This window comes from Ranitomeya variabilis, chromosome 2 (genome assembly GCF_051348905.1).
Source record: "Ranitomeya variabilis isolate aRanVar5 chromosome 2, aRanVar5.hap1, whole genome shotgun sequence".
NCBI classification, from domain to species: domain Eukaryota; kingdom Metazoa; phylum Chordata; class Amphibia; order Anura; family Dendrobatidae; genus Ranitomeya; species Ranitomeya variabilis.
Window position 1 is genome coordinate 351,145,440 of NC_135233.1, and position 21,122 is coordinate 351,166,561.

A 21,122-nucleotide genomic window follows, 5' to 3' on the forward strand; every position below is an offset into this window, starting at 1 on the left:
CAGATCCAATTTGTTTTATTTTACCAAGGGTAACAGGAGAAATTGGACCAAAAAAGTTGTTGTACAATTTGTCCTGAGTACGCCGATACCCCACATGTTGGGGTAAACCATTGATTGGGCACATGGCAGAGCTCGGAAGGGAAGGAGCGCCATTTGACTTTTCAATGCAAAATTGGCTGGAATTGAGATCGGAACCCATGTCTTGTTTGGAGAGCCCCTGACGTGCCTAAACAGTGGAAACCCCCACAAGTGACACCATTTTGGAAAGTAGACCCTCTAAGGAACTAATCTAGATGTGTGGTGAGCACTTTGAACCTCCAAGTGCTTCACAGAAGTTTATAATGTAGAGCCGTAAAAAAAAAATATTAATTTTCACAAAAAATGATCTTTTTGCCCCCAATTTTTTATTTTCCCAAGGGTAGCAGGATAAATTGGACCCCAAAAGTTGTTGTGCAATTTGTCCTGAGTACGCTGATACTTCATATATGGGGATAAACCACTGTTTGGGCGCATGGCAGAGCTCGGAAGGGAAGGAGCGCCATTTGACTTTTCAATGCAAAATTGGCTGGAATTGAGATCGGAACCCATGTCGTGTTTGGAGAGCCCCTGACGTGCCTAAACAGTGGAAACCCTAACAAGTGACACCATTTTGGAAAGAAGACCCCCTAAGGAACTTATTTAGATGTGTGGTGAGCACTTTTAACCCCCAGTTGTTTCACTAAAGTTTAGAATGTAGCGCTGTGAAAATTAAAACATCATTTTTTCTTTCCACAAAATAATGTTTTAGCCCGCAATTTTTTTTCCCCCAAGGGTAACAGGAGAAATTGGACCACAAAAGTTATTGTCCAATTTGTCCTGAGTACGCTGATACCCCATACATTGGGGGGAACCACTGTTTGTGCGCACGGCAGAGCTCGGAAGGGAAGGAGCGCCGTTTGAAATGCAGACTTAGATGGATTGGTCTGCAGGTGTCATGTTGCATTTGCAGAGCCCCTGATGTACCTAAACAGTAGAAACCCCCCACAAGTGACCCCATATTGGAAACTAGACCCCCCACGGAACTTATCTAGATGTGTTGTGAGAACTTTGAACCAACAAGTGTTTCACTACAGTTTATCACGCAGAGCCGTGAAAATAAAAAATATTTTTTTTTCCACTAAAATTATATTTTAGCCCCCACGTTTTTATTTTCCCAAGGGTAACAGGAGAAATTGGACAACAAAAGTTGTTGTCCAATTTGTCCTGAGTACGCTGATACCCCATATATGGGGGGGAACCACTGTTTGTGCGCACGGCAGAGCTCGGAAGGGAAGGAGCGCCGTTTGAAATGCAGACTTAGATGGATTGGTCTGCAGGTGTCATGTTGCATTTGCAGAGCCCCTGATGTACCTAAACAGTAGAAACCCCCCACAAGTGACCCCATATTGGAAACTAGACCCCCCACGGAACTTATCTAGATGTGTTGAGAACTTTGAACCCCCAAGTGCTTCACTACAGTTTATAACGCAGAGCCGCGAAAATAAAAAATATATTTTTTTCCACGAAAATTATATTTTAGCCCCCATGTTTTTATTTTCCCAAGGGTAAGGCTGGTTTCACACTTGCGTTTTTATCTGCATGCGTTTAACAAAAACGCATGTGTGAAAAACGCATGTAAACGCGGTAAAACGCATGCGTTTTTTAGACGCCTGCGTTTTTATAGAAAAACACAAGAAAAAACCAAAAAACCCTAACCCTAACCCTACCCCTACCCCTAACCTGAAATACGTGGCACTGAAATACGTGGCACTGAAATACGTTTATATACGTATATACGTATATAAGTGCCACAATATTTCAGTGGCCACGTATATAAGTGCCACGTATATAAGTGCCACGATATTTCAGTGGCCACGTATATAAGTGCCACGTATATAAGTGCCACGTATTTCACGTAAATGCCACGATATTTCAGTGCCACGTATTTCACTGAAATATCGTGGCACTGAAATATCGTGGCACTGAAAGACGTGGCACTGAAAGACGTGGCACTGAAAGACGTGGCACTGAAATACGTGGCACTGAAATACGTGGCACTGAAATACGTGGCACTATGACTGTCAGAAAATGTTCATTAAACGGTTAAGGGTGAGTTTAGGGGTAGGGTTAGGGTTAGGGTTTGGATCCCTTTATCACCTTGATGGTGGTGGGTGACTTTTCAGTGTGTTTTCTGTTTTTTTTCTATAAAAACGCATGCGTTCTTAACGCAAACAAACGCGTTGAGATCGGACGCCATGTCGCGTTTGGAGAGCCCCTGATGTGCCTAAACAGTGAAAACTCCCCAATTCTAACTGAAACCCTAACCCCAACCCTAACCCTAGTCCTAACCCTAGCGCTACTTTCACACTAGCGTTTTTTTGCATACGTCGCAATGCGTCGTTTTGGCGAAAAAACGCATCCTGCAAAGTCATCTGCAGGATGCGTTTTTTCCCCATAGACTAACATTAGCGACGTATTGACACATGTCGCAAGCGTCGTGCGACGGTTGCGTCGTGTTGTGGCGGACCCCCGGCAGCAAAAAACGTTACATGTAACTTTTTTTGTGCCGACGGTCCACCATTTCCGACCACGCATGCGCGGCTGGAACTCCGCCCCCACCTCCCCGCACCTCACAATGGGGCAGCGGATGCGTGGAAAAACAGCATCCGCTGCCCCCGTTGTGCGGCGCTTGCACAGTATGCGTCGGTATGTCGGGCCGACGCAGCGCGACGGCCCCGGGCCGACGCTAGTGTGAAAGTAGCCTAACGGGAAAATGGAAATAAATATATTTTTTTACATTTTATTATTTTTCCCTAACTAAGGGGGTGAGGAAGGGGGGGTTTGATTTACTTTTATAGCGTTTTTTGGGCAGATTTTTATGGTTGGCAGCCATCACACACTAAAAGACGCTTTTTATTGCAAAAAATAGTTTTTGCATCACCACATTTTGAGAGCTATAATTTTTCCATATTTTGGTCCACAGAGTCATGTGAGATCTTGTTTTTTGCAGGACGAGTTGACGTTTTTACTGGTACCATTTTCGGGTACATGACATTTTTTGATCGCTTTTTATTCCGATTTTTGGGAGGCGGAATGAACAAAAACCAGCAATTCCTGAAATTCCTTTAGGGGGGCGTTTATACCGTTCCGCCTTTGGTAAAAAGGATAAAGCAGTTTTATTCTTCGGGTCAGTACGATTACAGCGATACCTCATTTATGTAATTTTTTTATGTTTTGGCGCTTTTACACAATAAAAACTATTTTATATAAAAAAATAATTGTTTTTGCATCGCTTTATTCTGAGGACTATAACTTTTTTATTTTTCTGCTGATGATGCTGTATGGCGGCTTTTTTTTTGCGGGACAAGATGACGTTTTCAGCGGTACCATGGTTATTTATATCCGTCTTTTTGATCGCGTGTTATTACACTTTTTGTTTGGCGGTATGAGAATAAAGCGTTGTTTTTTGCCTCGTTTTTTTTGTTGTTTTTTTTACGGTGTTCACTGAAGGGGTTAAATAGTGATATAGTTTTATAGGTGGGGTCGTTACGGACGCGGCGATACTAAATATGTGTACTTTTATTGTGTGATTTTTTATTTTTTTTTATTTAGATAAATGTATTTATGGGAATATTTTTTTTTTTTCTTTATTTAGGAATTTTTTTTTTTTTTTTTTTTTTACACATGTGGAAATTTTTTTTTTAAACTTTTTTACTTTGTCCCAGGGGGGGACATCACAGATCGGTGATCTGACAGTGTGTACAGCACTCTGTCAGATCATCGATCTGACAGGCACATTGCAGAGGCTTGCCGGCGCCTGCTATGAGGAATTCTCAGCAGACGCCGGCAAGCAGGGTCATCTCATGACCCGGAAGGAGTCCCGCGGCCATCTTGGATCCGGGGACTCCTTCCAGGTCACCGGAGCAGCGCGATCTCATCGCGCTGCTCCGGTGGGAGAGCGCAGGGAGCCCCCGTCCCTGCGCGATCCCCCTCTATGCCGCTGTCACTATTGACAGCGGCATCAGAGGGGTTAAATGCCCGCGATCGGCGACAGCGACGATCGTGGGCATTGCTGCGGGGTGTCAGCTGTCATATACAGCTGACACCCGCACCCGATCACCGCGGCGCTCAGCGGGAGACCGCGGTGATCGATGCGCCGTACTAGTACTGCGGCTGGCACTAATGCAGTGCCGGCAGCGCCGTACTAGTACGGCGCATGGCACGAAGGGGTTAAAGTGGCCACTTGCAAGTTGTTCTCCTGTTTGAATCTCCTCTGAAGAGTGGCATCATGGGCTCCTCAAAACAACTGTCAAATGATCTGAAAACAAACGCACTGTGTTTTTTTGCAACCATGCATAACGCCTTTTTGTATGACCAAACAACTCAATCTTGGTTTCATCAGTCCACAGGACCTTCTTCCAAAAAGAAATTGGCTTCTCCAAATGTGCTTTTGCATACCTCAGCCGACTGTTTGTGGCGTGCTTGCAGAAACGGCTTCTTTCGCATCACTCTCCCATACAGCTTCTCCTTGTGCAAAGTGCGTTGTATAGTTGACCGATGCACAGTGACACCATCTGCAGCAAGTTGATGCTTCAGCTCTCTGGAGGTGATCTGAGGATTGGCTTTGACTGATCTCACCATCCTTCTTGTCTGCCTTTCTGATGTTTTCTTGGCCTGCCACTTCTGGCCTTAACAAGAACTGTACCTGTGTTCTTCCATTTCCTTACTATGTTCCTCACAGTGGAAATTGACAGGTTAAATCTCTGAGACCGCTTTTTGTATCCTTCCCCTGAACAACTATGTTGAATAATCTTTGTTTTCAGATCATTTGATAGTTGTTTTGAGGAGCCCATGATGCCACTCTTCAGAGGAGATTCAAACAGGAGAACAACTTGCAAGTGGCCACTTTAAGTAGCTTTTCTCATGATTGCATACACCTGGCTATGAAGTTCAAAGCTCAATGAGGATACAAAAACAAAAAAAGTGCTTTAGTAAGTCAGTAAAAAGTACGTAGGAGTATTTTAAACAAGAAAATGATAAGGGTGCCCATACTTATGCACCTATCAAATTTTGTTTGAATGCAGATTGCACATTTTCTGTTAGTACAATAAACCTCATTTCAAGGCAGAAACATTACTGTGTCCAACAGTTATTAGACATATGAAACTGAAATAGCTGTTGCAAAAAAAATCTATTTTTATAAAACATTAAGCTTAAGATTAATAGGGGTGCCCAAACTTTTTCATATAACTGTAAGGTGTCAATATTTCATACGGGAAGTACATGTAAAAATTGGTACTTGAGGTTTAATATGTCAAATCAAGAACGCCCAATAAATGGGTAACTTTTTTTAAGGGCTATGTGCAGTTCTGAGTGATTTCTCTGGTTAAATGTTGTAGTAAGCCGTATTTTCAATGGGGTCCATGTTCTCACTTTTGACCGCCTTATTGTCTTTCTCTGGTGACTACGAAGCGTCAGCTTTCTAATAGAAGTGATAAACACTGGTACCATCACGGTACATTTATTCTATCAAGAATGAGGGCAGATTGAGAAAAATGACTGCCAAGCCTTACCACTCCTTACCATTGGGAGGGCTGTGGTCCATTGAAACTGGATGTAGAGACCATATCTCTTGACTCTGGATCAGTCAAGCATGAACCTTAATTTAGAGGAGTTTTCCCCACCATCACATAACGTCGTAGACAGAAGGAACCATAAAGCTAATTAGCAAAACCACAACGGGTGAACCCTGTAAGGCATCCACAGGCTGTGTCTACATGTCAGACTAGGAGGATCCGCGATATGGCTTCCATATACTATTTTAGGCCATGTAGACAAGGGTTGTCAATCGCCGATAGGTGGTCCCAGTGGTGGAAACCCCATGTATAAGGCATAACCTATCCTACAGATATACCAAAACTCTCCATTGTAGGACTACTGTGCTGTACCTGTGAACCCCCACTTGCCCGACTACCCAATTGCCCACCTCTGCAGCCAGCACACTAGGACAGACCTGTAGTTCTCACCACTGCTACATAAACAGCAACCATGCCAGGGGCAAATTGATTTCGCCATGGCTGCTGTCCAATATTAGTCAAATCCCGCCCTCGGTTCCTAGTTGTAAAACATGTTATTCAGGTAGAGCAGTATGTGAAGGAATTACTAACAAAGCAATAATCTTAAATAAACCTTTTTTTTTTTTTTTTTTTTTTTTTTACATCAGCTCTGCAAATTCTGCATTCAGAAATTTTAGGACACCCTCTTCTTGTGAGAACTATTACTAGCAAGTTTAGCGGCACGGCTGTATAGGTCCCTGTCCTGGATTGCCTCATACCTTTCTGACCGCACATTTAGTGTTTCCCACTCCCACACTACCTCCTCATCCCGCCCTCTCTTTGTTGGAGTCCCTCAAGGCTCTGTCCTAGGGCCCCTACTTTTTTCCATCTATACCCTTGGCCTAGGACAACTCACAGTCCCATGGCTTCCAGTACCACCTGTATGTGGATGACACTCAGATCTACCTCTCTGGCCCAAATGTCACCGCTCTGCTGTCCAGAATCCCGGAGTGTCTATTAGCCATATCCTCCTTCTTCACCTCTGGCTTCCTAAAACTCAATGTAGACAAAACAGAACTCATCATCTTTCTCCCATCCTGCGTATCCCCCCTACCTGATCTATTTATTATGGTAAACGGTATCACGCTCTCTTCCGCACCTGAAATCCACTGCCTCGGGGTAACTCTCGACTCTGCCCTGTCCTTCAAACCGCACGCCCAAACTCTTGCCACCTCCAATTCAAAAATATTGCCAGAATCCGTCCCTTCCTCAGCACATAATCTACTAAGACTCTTGTGCATGCCCTTATCATCTCCCGCCTCGACTACTGCAACACCCTCCTCTGTGGCCTCCCCGCTAACTCTCTTGCACCGCTCCAGTCTGTCCTCAACTCTGCTGCCCGGCTAATCCACCTCTCTCCTCGCTACTCCCCTGCTTCTCCTCTCTGCAAATCCCTCCACTGGCTCCCAATTCCCCAACGAATCCAGTTCAAACTACTAACACTAATCTACAAAGCCATCCACAACCTGTCCTCTCCCTATATCTCTGAACTAGTCTCCCAATATCTTCCCTCACGTAATCTCTGATCCTCCCAAGACCTCCTACTCTCCTCTACACTTATTCGTTCCTCACAGAACTGCCTCCAAGATTTCTCCCGAATATCCCTCATCCTCTGGAATTCCACGCCTCGACACGTTCGATTATCCACCACCCTCGGATCCTTCAGACAGAACCTGAAAACCCATCTCTTCAGGAAAGCCTACAGTCTGCAATAACCATTCTGCCACCTCACCAACCACCCAAGCTGCCACCCCACCAACCACCCGAGCTGCCACCTCACCACCACCAGAGCTGCCACACCCCCGATCTCCTGTCTCTTCCCCATTATCCCATAGAATGTATGTCTGCAAGGACTGTGACCTCTCCCCTCTGTACCAGTCTGTCATTGTAAATTTGTTTACTGTAACGATATCTATAATTCTGTATGTAACCTCTTTCTCATGTACAGCACCATGGAATTAATGGTGCTATATAAATAAATAATAATAATTTCTCAGCGCTGGTATATCAGATTACTTCAAGACAGGTATGCAAATTGCCTCTTCAAATATAAAGAGGACTTGAACTCTATAGCGCCACCTGTAGGAAGTAGCGATCCTACAAGTCACAATCAACCCTTTAACGAGTCGTGCAATATGACTTAGGATAAAAGCCAAATCAGTATCTCAATTCGCAGACACGGTGTTTCGGGCTGTTGGCCCTCGTCAGTGTGAAGCATGAGAACTGATTTGGCTAGGTGAGCGGCTCTGGACTGGTGTCTAGACCTCAGTCCAAGACAAGTATCATTTTTACTTTTGTACCAGTATCTGTAGAATTATACCACTAGGGGTATACCAGAGTAGTAAAGTCGTCCTTAGGAGGTTTCCTTTAAATTTATTCTGGGTTAAAGAATGCAACGTACTGAAGTCAAAGCTTGGCAAGCGATTCAGGACTTACATTATGATAAAAAACCAGCCCGTTCAGCTGACTTGTGGCTAATAAGAGAACATCATATGACACAGAACTATACAGAGATGGAGGTTTGTTATTATATATCCGTAGCAAATTCTCAACTCTCTACCCCGGACTTACAATACACATTAGTGAATCAAAAATTGTTCAGATAGCAATTCCCCAAACTATGTATTACTGCAATCCATTACTAGCAGAAGGGCATGAAAGCTCCTGGTAATTCCAGTTCTCTGCTGCGCATCTGACCACAATCTGTGACTGCGGAATACAGGCTGCCATAAACAGCAGCTGACATTCTGCTCTCAGATTTGTAGCACAACCATAGGGAATCTGAGTTACCAGCGCCCCCGCAGGTTTGTCATGGGATTACTCCTGCTTGTATATCTTTCTGAGAACATATTCGGAGGTTTATTAATAGCATTACATCACCAATGCTAATTATAGCTGAGCTAATGCTTCCGCCTACTTTACAGTCGCTCTATGGGTTCTGCGGTTTTACAGCCCATACAGAGCGACCAGGGGTGTAACAGGTACCGGTGGGACCCCCATTCTACCATGACCACTTTCAGCTGCAAGTTCAGGAAATACACAATGATGACACTGCACAGTGATAATGTTCTCAATGATAAAGAATAACGCTGAAGGAATAAGACTGGAGCTAGACGAGGACTTTAGCCGCAACCCATGAGTGCGCCGTGCCGCAGCTGCATCGCCGCAACATGAAGGTGAACGATGTTGCATTCAGACCCGTAAATCAACAAAACATGTTGTAATTAGCCAGAACCAGCTACATTTTTGGGGGGACTTGCTTGTCGCAGACACAGTACCCTGCGGGTTGCAATACGATCCCATTAATCTGCATTATACTGCGATGTAGCAGCCACAGTCAATGTCTAAGAACACAGGGATGTCACAGTACAGTTCTCACAGTGATGTAGTATTAGCTGATTTTCAGCATAATGATGATAAGGGGTCCTAATAGCTTATCAATATCAGATCGGTGGGGGTCCAACACCCAGATCCCCTACAATCAGCTTTACGTTTAAAATCCAGTATGTACACAGTGTATGAAACAGAAAGTGATGTCACAGTACAGGGATAATGCACACAGCAATGTCACAGTACAGAGATAATGGACCAAGTGATGTCACAGTACAGGGATAATGCACACAGCAATGTCACAGTACAGAGATAATGGACCAAGTGACGTCACAGTACAGGGATAATGCACACAGCAATGTCACAGTACAGAGATAATGGACCAAGTGACGTCACAGTACAGGGATAATGCACACAGCAATGTCTAAGTACAGAGATAATGGACCAAGTGATGTCACAGTACAGGGATAATGCACACAGCAATGTCACAGTACAGAGATAATGGACCAAGTGACGTCACAGTACAGGCATAATGCACACAGCAATGTCACATTACAGAGATAATGGACCAAGTGACGTCACAGTATAGGGATAATGCACACAGCCATGTCACATTACAGAGATAATGGACCAAGTGACGTCACAGTACAGAGATAATGCACACAGCAATGTCACATTACAGAGATAATGGACCAAGTGATGTCACAGTACAGGGATAATGCACACAGCAATGTCACAGTACAGAGATAATGGACCAAGTGATGTCACAATACAGGGATAATGCACACAGCAATGTCACAGTACAGAGATAATGGACCAAGTGACGTCACAGTACAGGCATAATGCACACAGCAATGTCACATTACAGAGATAATGGACCAAGTGACGTCACAGTATAGGGATAATGCACACAGCAATGTCACATTACAGAGATAATGGACCAAGTGATGTCACAGTACAGAGATAATGCACACAGTGATGTCACAGCATTGCTCCACTTAATGGGATATTCCTATAAAAGCACTTGTTTGGCACATCCCTAGGATATATCATTGTGATGATATTGTACAGGAATTATAAGCAGTGATGTCCTAGTTAATGGTACAAAAAGGTCACCGTGTACCTCTGACCTCACAGCATGAGAGAAAAGTCATATAATGAGATCATACACGGTATAGTACACACGACGCATAGGAATACGAAGGGATAAGGCAAACACCAGGAGTCACTTAAGGATAGGGCCGATCTCATACATCCAACTTTCATGGTCCAAGTACAGACCGCAATGCCCGGACCGGCCAGGACACCCGGGGCCGGGCCGGGCATCGTGACCCTACTAAGACCGTGAGTCAGGTGTGTAAAGCCGGCCTTATATGTTATCACCGTATATCTAATGGGAATGGCCCTCATAGCTGCTGCCCTGGAGTGTACGACCCCCAGAGTGCCCACCACAGCGCTCAGAGCAGTCAGCACTCAGGCAGCGCTCTAATACAGGGCTGGTGAGCGGCCAAAGAGGAGAGCTGGAAGCAGCAGAACTGGATTTTCCAGATTATACAGCTAGTCTGCTGGAGTGAGGTGTTTGGTTAACCCCATCCTCCCCGCTGTGACATTTACAGTAACATGCCCTGACTTTTCCCTATTAGTTTAGAGAAAAGTGTTTTGATACAAAATATCCAACCGTTGTTCGTTACCGTCCCGATCAATAATACGTAACACATAATTAGTGGCGTGAGTGGACTCGGTTTTGTGCTTTGCAAAAAAAGTATTTATTGCAGAGTAAACTTTTTTTTCTATATGTGCATACAACTACCTTAGACACATAAGACAATAGTGGGGAGGGGTGCGGTATCAGGACAGAAGGTCTGAAGCCTTTAGATAAGGGGCCCCACACTCAGTAGACAGTGGTCATCCCAACCATCCTTCAGCCAGTGACTTTCTCTCCCAACTCCTCCATAGGACTCGTGCACGTGACTGTATTTTCGGTCGGAGCGTAATCCAACAAAATATGGGATCAACTCGGACCAATGTTAGTCTATGGGACCGTGCAGATGTCTGATTTTTTCCGGGACGAGGAAAAAAATAAAATAAAATAAAACGCAGCATGTCCGAGCTGGATCCTGTTATCAATGGATCAATGAGGCCACTAAAAAGAAATTGAGTTGCACTCAGATGACATCTGAATGCTGTCCAATTGTCACTGACAGAATGGAGACTTTTTTTTCCCCCCCATCTTATCCTGGTAGCAGAGAATCGGATCACATATCGGACATATGAGACACGTGAGATGCTTATCTCCCCCAACATTATCTGTCAGTGGGAGAGTCGGGAGCCCCCCCCCCCCATACACGTTAGACTATAGGTAATATCAATGGCTTCGCTTCGCGGCCCCCCCATACACATTAGAGCGCAGTGAAGTGCCCCTTTGTTTTATATGAAGGAGCCACTGATGGACTCCTCTGGTGGTGGCTTATCTCACATACAACAATAGGATCAGCAGTCCGAAATCGTCAGGGACCCCATACACCAGACTGTCCGCTAAAACCATCAATACAGGCGGCTTCGTCAACCATTGGTGTAATGTGTACGAGGGTCCTTACACTGTGTTGGTGGAATGATGGTTCCTCCATCAGCCATCTAATGTGCATGGAGGGCTTTATGGCCCAAACACTTGAGATGTTCCTTTCCAACATCACCTCCATCCCCCTCCTATGGTCTTGTTTGTCTAGGGTAATTCAATTATAAGTATTTACCTTTCCAGACAGTGTGGAGCCAGTGATGGACCCCTGCTGATCAGATATTGTTTACCTATGGTAAGGCTGACAGGATACCCCATTGAAATTGAAATAGTGGTCAACAAGGCTGGACCACAGAAGAGTCCAGTGGAATATTCACATGCACAAAAAATAAATAAAATCAGCTTTGCTCCTCTGAATGTGATCGTTTCGGACATTCATTAGGGCTGGTACTTCGTAATCTCACACCCAAGTTAAAGTTAGTAAAAGTTTTAAATTCGGGTGCATGTCTCTAGAAAAAAAATAATAATAAAATAGGAGCATCTTGGACAAAGCTAAAGACAAAAATAGAATTCTGTTGAAATTTGCACCAATTTTTGATCCAAGATGAAAAAAAAAAAAAAATCTACTAGTTGGATGGTGGTCTCCCCTCCCCCTAGTTCCTCTACAGTGTCTTGAAGGAATGGAAGATGTATTAAAATAACTTTTGAGCGAAACATTGCAAAAACAGCGATTTGAGAGCACTTTTAGTCCTCTTCACATCAGGGCTGTGGAGTCGGAGTCCATTTTGATGGAGTCGGAGTCATGGAAATAGAGGAGTCGGAGTCGGAGGTTTGGCTTACCGACTCCCCAGGCCTGATTCACATCTCTCGATGACCACCACTTTATCCAGCACCTTCTGTGAGATCATACCAAGAAGTAGGCTTCTTTATATGTACATTGCAATGACGGGAAATTCCACCGCTACCGGTCACACTAACTTCCTCCATGAAGAACGCTCAGGTTTTCTTGTGATCTGATCCTAAACTAGACATTGGTAGGTAAAGCTGCCTACAAGGCTGTTCACACTGGGGTTTTTTTTTTTGTAGGAATGGTAACCGTTTCAGAGCGCGCTCCCTTCTTAGGGGGCTTTTGGAGGAATTTTTTTCTTTGACAGTGACTAGCTTGGAAAAGAATCCTTCAGGATCTACTTCAAAGAAGTGAGGAGGGGAAAAAAAACCACTGAACTCCTCATAGGAACAGCAAAGGAGATTTCTCATAGAGATGAATAGGTTTTCTAAAAGTTTTTGAAGCTGTTTTTGTGGAACAGATACATGTCAAAAACTCAGTGTTTGTATAGTCTAGGGGTTTCTTCCAGAAGCGGCGTTGGGGCATTTTTTTTGTGTTGGCTCCGATGACTGCATCTTTTCCTTGTACTTTTAACTAAAGAGCGGGCGGCTTCCAAATGAAGCCGCTCAAAGAATGAACATGTTACTTAACAGTTTCAGTTTCCAAACCATGAAGCAGTTAAAAGAAGTGAGAACTTCGAGTCTCGTTTTTACATTGCTGTGCATGATGTTCATTTGTTTTTTGTTTTGCAGCCATTTTCAGGCAGAGTCCACAAAAAAAAAATGTGTGCACATATCTCAAGGGTATGTGCACACCAAGGTCTCATTCAGATGCACGTGTTTTAGCTGTGATTTTCACGGATAGAACACGTACACGTTTAGTCTATGTGACTGTTCACATTTCCGTGTTTTTTTTTCTGTGAACCGTATGTGCGAGGTTTTTTTCCTCCTCCTCCTCTGAGAAAATTGGATCACACTGTGATCAAACTCTGATCAGCAGTTATTAAAATGCACAAATTTATAAAAATCAGACACTACATATGTATGGGATCAGATTTTTTGTGTGCACCCATTGACCTGAATAGATGAGTCTCAACCATAATGGGAAGAGACTAGTGCACGCTGCGGTTTTGTTTTTTTCATGCAGAAATTTGGCCCGTGTGAAAACATCTGAACAGCCCCATTGAATAAGGGTATGTTCAACTTGGAAGAGAGGAACCATTCCATATTGTCTTGGACACCAAAAACTCTAGGTCAAACATGTACCAAAATCCATGCCCACCTAAAGTCATGAATGAAGGAACAAGGTATCAGTGAGGTACTGCTGCACTTATTCCCCCTAAAGGTGGGGATGCATGAGGCTGTACTATAAAAATCAGGCCTCCTGTACCCCATCTTAGAGATATCAATGGCTAGTAAACCAGACTGGTGTCCTACCAGAAACGTCTAATTTGCCCATGGGCTGCACGTGGTACAGCAGCTAAGTTGCATTTTTACGGTCACGGGGCCAAGTTTGAATAGCTGAGAAATTAACAAGACTGGCGCCTTATCTAGAGGCTGCCATGGTTCTCTATCATACAGTCCCTTTATCTACTCATTAGCATAGCCAAAATTGGGGGGGGGGCCTGGATGCTTGTGGAAGAAGGCCAACTGACTATTATAGTACTGGTGGTGGAAGAAGGCGACTGGTTCAGAAGATCCTTGCAGAGGAGACATACTGTACAGGGAGAAAGTGCAGGACTAAAGTTCAAAGAAGGGCAGAAGGGTGTGGGGGAGGAAAGGTGTAAGGATTTCTCGGAGGAGGGGGCTGAGTTGGAAGGAGCATTTTCTAGATTTTCTTCTCTGGTGGGGTGGAGTCCTTGTGCCTTTTTAGTCCTTTTCTGTATATACTTCCAGTGACCTTCCCTACATCTCAATGTACCCAATGTGGCTGCCCCATTGTTTGCACAGCACCAACACATACAGCAACAAGATCCCTACTGGATTTCATGGGGACCTCAGTCTCATTGGCCAGGTGTAGTACCTGGCTCCGAAGGGCATAGACTTCAGATAGAAATGTTGTAGACTGGGTCCTCCACAGGTTCCTCAGGAAATCTTGCTTCCTGCAAAGAAACTCTCAGGAAACGTGGGCGTAAAGAATGTGCAATGCATTATACTTGCCGTAAGATCGCTCTGTGCATGCGTCTGCGAGTGGCGCTGCACAAAATTCTGTGCATAAGGAGGTTTAAAAAAAAAAAATCTAATGTTTTCATTTCTTTGTAGCAGGAGAGGCAGAAATAAGGAAGCGTATTCAGATTATTTGAAGTATTTTTTTCCATACAGATTTTAAAACAAAATCTGCTCCAAAATCCACAACAAAAAAGTGTGAATCTGCTCCAAAATCCTTCTCAAATGTGAACATGGTGATGGAATCTTTATCAAACTAAGCAGTGTCACAAAAAGAAACAGCAAAAAAACCAAACAAACCTTTATTTAAAAAGGAAAAGAAAAAGCAGTCTAGAGACTACAGGGAGAGACCGGACTAGTCCAATGCAGCCCAGCTTCTCCCCCTCCCCTCCAATTGACTGACAGAACCTTCCCACCTCTGTACATGGCTGTCATAGGGAGCAGGCGGGGAAGAATCTGGGCAGGGATGTACATAGAGGGTCCTGTCTGTCATGGAGAGCAGGCGGAGAAGAATCTGGGCAGGGATGTACATAGAGGGTCCTGTCTGTCATGGGGAGCAGGCAGTGAAGAATCTGGGCAGGGATGTACATAGAGGGTCCTGTCTGTCATGGAGAGCAGGCGGAGAAGAATCTGGGCAGGGATGTACATAGAGGGTCCTGTCTGTCATGGGGAGCAGGCAGTGAAGAATCTGGGCAGGGATGTACATAGAGGGTCCTGTCTGTCATGGAGAGCAGGCGGAGAAGAATCTGGGCAGGGATGTACATAGAGGGTCCTGTCTGTCATGGGGAGCAGGCAGTGAAGAATCTGGGCAGGGATGTACATAGAGGGTCCTGTCTGTCATGGGGAGCAGGCGGGGAAGAATCCGGGCAGGGATGTACATAGAGGGTCCTGTCTGTCATGGGGAGCAGGCGGGGAAGAATCCGGGCAGGGATGTACATAGAGGGTCCTGTCTGTCATGGGGAGCAGGTGGGGAAGAATCCGGGCAGGGATGTACATAGAGGGTCCTGTCTGTCATGGGGAGCAGGTGGGGAAGAATCCGGGCAGGGATGTACATAGAGGGTCCTGTCTGTCATGGGGAGCAGGCGGGGAGGAGTCCAGGCAGTCATCTCGTCGGACTAGTCAGATCTCTCCCTGTAGTCTCCCTGTGGCATGTTGAGGCATGTTTGCTATGAAACATCACAGAGTAAACTGTACCAGCCTCAGGTTGCAATTGCATAGCCAGTGTCTGATTCATGCTGCCTGAACGATAGGTTCCCTTTAAGACGTAGAGAAAAAAAAAAATTCTCCACCCCGTTAGTCAGTCAAAATTTATCCGCAATCGGCTGTCATTCGATTTTTTCCACAGACCCATAGACTTGTATTGCCGATTTTGATCTCACATACGGCTCAAAATTGGACAAATCTACGTTTTTGTTATCTGCAGCACACTCAGCCCAAGGTAAAAAAAGAAAAAAACAAAAAAAATCAAATCATAGATGGCACTGGTCCGCGAAAAGTGGTTGTGTGCACGAGCCCCACGGCTTCAGATGGCTATAATGGGTCCGTGTCCTCTGTGTGCAATCCATGGTTTTGCATTGTTTTTTCACCCATAGAAAGTGCAAAAACAGAGCTAAAAATCAGGTTTTGCTGCGTTTTTTGGTGCAAAAACCTAAAGAAGTTGCATCATGATATTTTGGGGTGGGGGGGGGGGCACAAAAAAAAAAAAAAGCATTAAAAACCTGCATTTTGTAAGCAGCTTCTTTACTGCCAAAAAAGCAGGTTTTGCCTGCAGAAAAAAAAACGCAGTGTGTGAACAGAGCCTTAGGGTACTGTCACACAGTCACACTTTGATCGCTACGACGGTACGATCCGTGACGTTCTAGCGATATCCATACGATATCGCTGTGTCTGACACGCAGCAGCGATCAGGGACCCTGCTGAGAATCGTACGTCGTAGCAGATCGTTTGGAACTTTCTTTCGTCGCTTGATCACCCGCTGACATCGCTGGATCGTTGTGTGTGACAGCGATCCAGCGATGTGTTCGCTTGTAACCAGGGTAAACATCGGGTAACTAAGCGCAGGGCCGCGCTTAGTAACCCGATGTTTACCCTGGTTACCAGCGTAAAAGTAAAAAAAAACAAACCGTACATACTCACATTCCGGTGTCTGTCCCCCGGCGTTCTGCTTCTCTGCACTGTGAGCGCCTGCCAGCCGGAAAGCGAGCACAGCGGTGACGTCACCGCTGTGCTTTCCGGCTCTGCTGCTTACACAGTGGAGAGAAGCAGAACGCCGGGGGACAGACACCGGAATGTGAGTATGTACGGTTTGTTTTTTTTATGTTTACGCTGGTAACCAGGGTAAACATCGGGTTACTAAGCACGGCCCTGCGCTTAGTAACCCGATGTTTACCCTGGTTACCCAGGGACTTCGGCATCGCTCCAGCGCCGTGATTGCAACGTGTGACCGCAGTCTACGACCCTGGAGCGATACTCATACGACGCTGCGACGTCACGGATCGTGCCGTCGTAGCGTCCAAAGTGTGACTGTGTGACAGTACCCTTAGACTGATCTATTGCCAAGACTCAATGGATAAAAAAGTTCAGTCTACCTGTTTCAGTAAAAAAAAACAAAATTAAAAATAAAGGGGGATAAGAGAAGAAAATTGGATGCATTTTGGATAATACCTGAGAGAGGAAATTGATCCGTTTCTCTCCCACGGTAACACTCACACCGATGTGTGAACACGGTCGAAATCTACACTGTGGATCGATATATATAGTTTTATTTTTCACTGACCAAAATTTCAGCATGCGATATACTCTGCCATATTTCAAATGAGACTCTCCCATTCAAGTGTATGGATTGACCATAAAGCATTCACTTATTTTTTTAACACAGGAAACTGTATTTGTTCTTGTAATTTTTTATAAATGATGATGTATAAAAACAGATGAAAATTTTATTTTATTTTAATTATATGCTGGTGTGAACTCAGCCTGAAGGTGCAGTCAGACGGCTGTATAACTCAACGCACGGACCGGACTGGCTGGCGGCTCTCCTGCCCCGATAGTGACAGCTGCATAGAAGTACAAGACAGCACGTGCACTACACACCGACGGCGTCTGTGCACGGTCCATGGTACTCACAGATCCATAGAGGCTGATTTTAGATCGATGACTGTGCTCAAAACCAGACACGTCCCTTTTTTTCGCGGTCATATGGTCTGTAAAAAAAAATAAAAATAGGAAAAGCTTCATAGACTATAATGGGTATGTGTTCTATCCATAAAAACGGACACCTAAATATGGTCTAAGAAGGACGCAGTGCGCGGACCGGCTGGCGGCTCTCCCGACCTGAGCGTGGCAACTACATGTATTTCTATGCAGCTGCCATGCTCAGGTAGGGAGAGCCGCCAGCCAGTCCATGCGTTGTCTGACTGCGCCTCTAGCCAGATTCACGTTTAGTCCTCAGTATCTTGATACTTATTTCCGTGGCTGATTATTTTGTGTAGCCAGTAATCTGTACAGACAGATACTTTCTGTTACATGTGAATGAGGTTGAAGGTTTCCCCAACTCATATGTTTGGGATACAAATCATCACTGTATCAGACGTGGATTATAGTCTGAAAAAGTCTAAACGGCCGAACCCAACTAGCGGCAGAGGTGATTGGGGGTCACTCTGTGCGATGGAAGAAGTGTCGGACTGGGGTCCTAAGGGCCCACCAGTAACATTGACTGTGAGGGCCCACTTTTCACCTGCATACATATATTACACTACCAAATAACTAAAGCAATTGTTACCATTCCCCTCTCGTGTCTCCCCTTTTCCTCATAGTTTGTGAGCTTGTGAGCAGGGCCCTCATTCCTCCTGGTATCTGTTTTGAACTGTGATTTCTGTTATGCTGTAATGTCTATTGTCTGTACAAGTCCCCTCTATAATTTGTAAAGCGCTGCGGAATATGTTGGCGCTATATAAATAAAAATTATTATTATATTATTATTACCCTTGTTCACAAATTTACCTATATCTCTATATAAAAATAAACTGGGTAGTTTGGTTAATGATGAGATTTTGCTTTTTTCTGTACAGAGTGAATCAAGTGAATTATGCCAACTATTGCCCATACAGTGGGGTTGGGGGCCCAGATCTGCACAGGGGCCCACCGGGGGATTCCCCTGTTACCCTATGGGCCAGTCCGAGCCTGGATGGAAGAGGCAAAGGCGACTTGGGGTCACTCCGTGCGATGGAAGGGGCAGAGGCGACTCGGGGTCACTCCGTGCGATGGAAGGGGCAGAGGCGACTTGGGGTCACTCCGTGCGATGGAAGGAGCATAGGCGACATGGGGTCACTCCGTGCGATGGAAGGAGCAGAGGTTACTTGGGGTCACTCCGTGCGATGGAAGGAGCAGAGGTTACTTGGGGTCACTCCGTGCGATGGAAGGAGCAGAGGTGACTTGGGGTCACTCCGTGCGATGGGAGGGGCAGAGGCGACTTGGGGTCACTCCGTGCGATGGGAGGGGCAGAGGCGACTTGGGGTCACTCCGTGCGATGGAAGGGGCAGAGGCGACTTGGGGTCACTCCGTGCGATGGAAGGAGCAGAGGCGACTTGGGGTCACTCCGTGCGATGGAAGGAGCAGAGGCGACTTGGGGTCACTCCGTGCGATGGAAGGAGCAGAGGCGACTTGGGGTCACTCCGTGCGATGGAAGGGGCAGAGGCGACTTGGGGTCACTCCGTGCGATGGAAGGAGCAGAGGCGACTTGGGGTCACTCCGTGCGATGGAAGGGGCAGAGGTGACTTGGGGTCACTCCGTGCGATGGAAGGGGCAGAGGCGACTTGGGGTCACTCCGTGCGATGGAAGGGGCAGAGGCGACTTGGGGTCACTCCGTGCGATGGAAGGGGCAGAGGTGACTTGGGGTCACTCCGTGCGATGGAAGGGGCAGAGGCGACTTGGGGTCACTCCGTGCGATGGAAGGGGCAGAGGTAACTCATATGTTTCGGATGCAAATCGTTCCTGTACCAGATGTGGATTATAGTCTGAAACAGTCCAAACCTGACATGTGTGAATGGACCCTTAGGGTATGTGTCCACGTTCAGGAAACGCTGCGTTTTTGACGCAGCACTGAGCCACAGCGTCAAAAACACAGCGTCCAGATGTTACAGCATAGTGGAGGGGATTTAATGAAATCCCATCTCCACTGTGCATTAAAAAACGCATGCGGAATTCCTGCAAAAACGCACATGCGGTGCGTTCTTTCAGAACGCAGCATGTTGCTACAATGAGCAAAACACGCAGGAACACCGCAGGTGACCTGCCAGTGACCTCAGGTGCATTTTTGGTCAGGATTTTACCTGCATAAAATCCTGACCAAAGCCTGAAGCAAACCTGAACGTGGACACATTCCCTTAGGGTACGTGTCCACGGTCAGGATGGCCGGCGGTATCGCCGGAGCGGCGAAGCCGCTCGGCGCTAAGCCCCGCCCCCTTTCTGGGACGCGATGATGCCGGACGTGTACTGTACACATCCGGGATCATCGCCCCCTCGCATAGCGCCCTGTGATATTACTTGCGGCGACGCAGCGTCGCCACAGGTAGCACGGACATGCTGCGATCTGAAAAGACGCGCAGCATGTCCGGAGTCGCAGGGAAGTCGGATGCGTGTTTCCACGCATAGTGGACACGGGATTTCAAAAAATCCCCTCCACTATGCTGGAACATCTGGACGCTGCGTTTACTGACTGTGGACACATACCCTAAGGCTAGGTTCACATTGCGTTAGGGCAATCCGTTTAGCGCTAGCGGATTGCGCTAACGCAATGTTTATTAGGGGCCGCGTTCAGGGGTCGCGTTAACGTCCCCGCTCTCGCAGATCCCCGATCTGCGAGAGCGGGGAACGGACCTCGGGCGCGCCGCGGATGCTGCAAGCAGCGTCCGAGGCGCGTCACAGAAGAACGGCACATCACTAGCGCGAGCCGAAAAAGGCACGCGCTAGTGATGCGCTGCAGGCAAAATTTACATTGCTGTCAATGGGTGCGCTAACGGACCCGTTGCACGGCGTTAATTGCGACATTTTCGCCGTGCAACGCTGTCCGTTAGCGATCACCCACTAACGCAATGTGAACCTAGCCTTAGGCTTTGGCTACACCACAGCTACTCACTTCCTATGGTGTTGTATTGCGACGCTGCATCCAATGAATTCTTCTGTATCAGCAGCACAGTTTTCCAAACCGGTTTTGATATTTTTCTCTTGTTGGTCACAAATGATTCACTTGCCCGATTCACATTTTAATGTAAGGTGCACGTGACTTTTTTTTTCTTTTACAGCAAAATCACAGCTCTATGAAAGTCATGAAATGACAAGTCCCGACACGTCGCCCCGTCCTTCTCCGGACTGTACGATGGTACGGAATCTATATCATTGCCCCCAAGATTCATAGCCAAGACGTGTAGTAGGAAGATCTGCATCTAGCCATGGCTTCCCTAACGTAAAGACCCCGCGTCCACCCGCGACCCGTGTATACGGAGGGGGTGACTGGTGGTATAATGGGAGTCACAGCCATTATGGGAAGAATTAATAAGCTGTGAGTGTGCAGCGGTCCCCTCCTGACTTGTCACTCTGCATACTGGGACCTCTCAGGACCCCCTGTATGGAGGTGAAGGGGGAGCCCGGGGGAG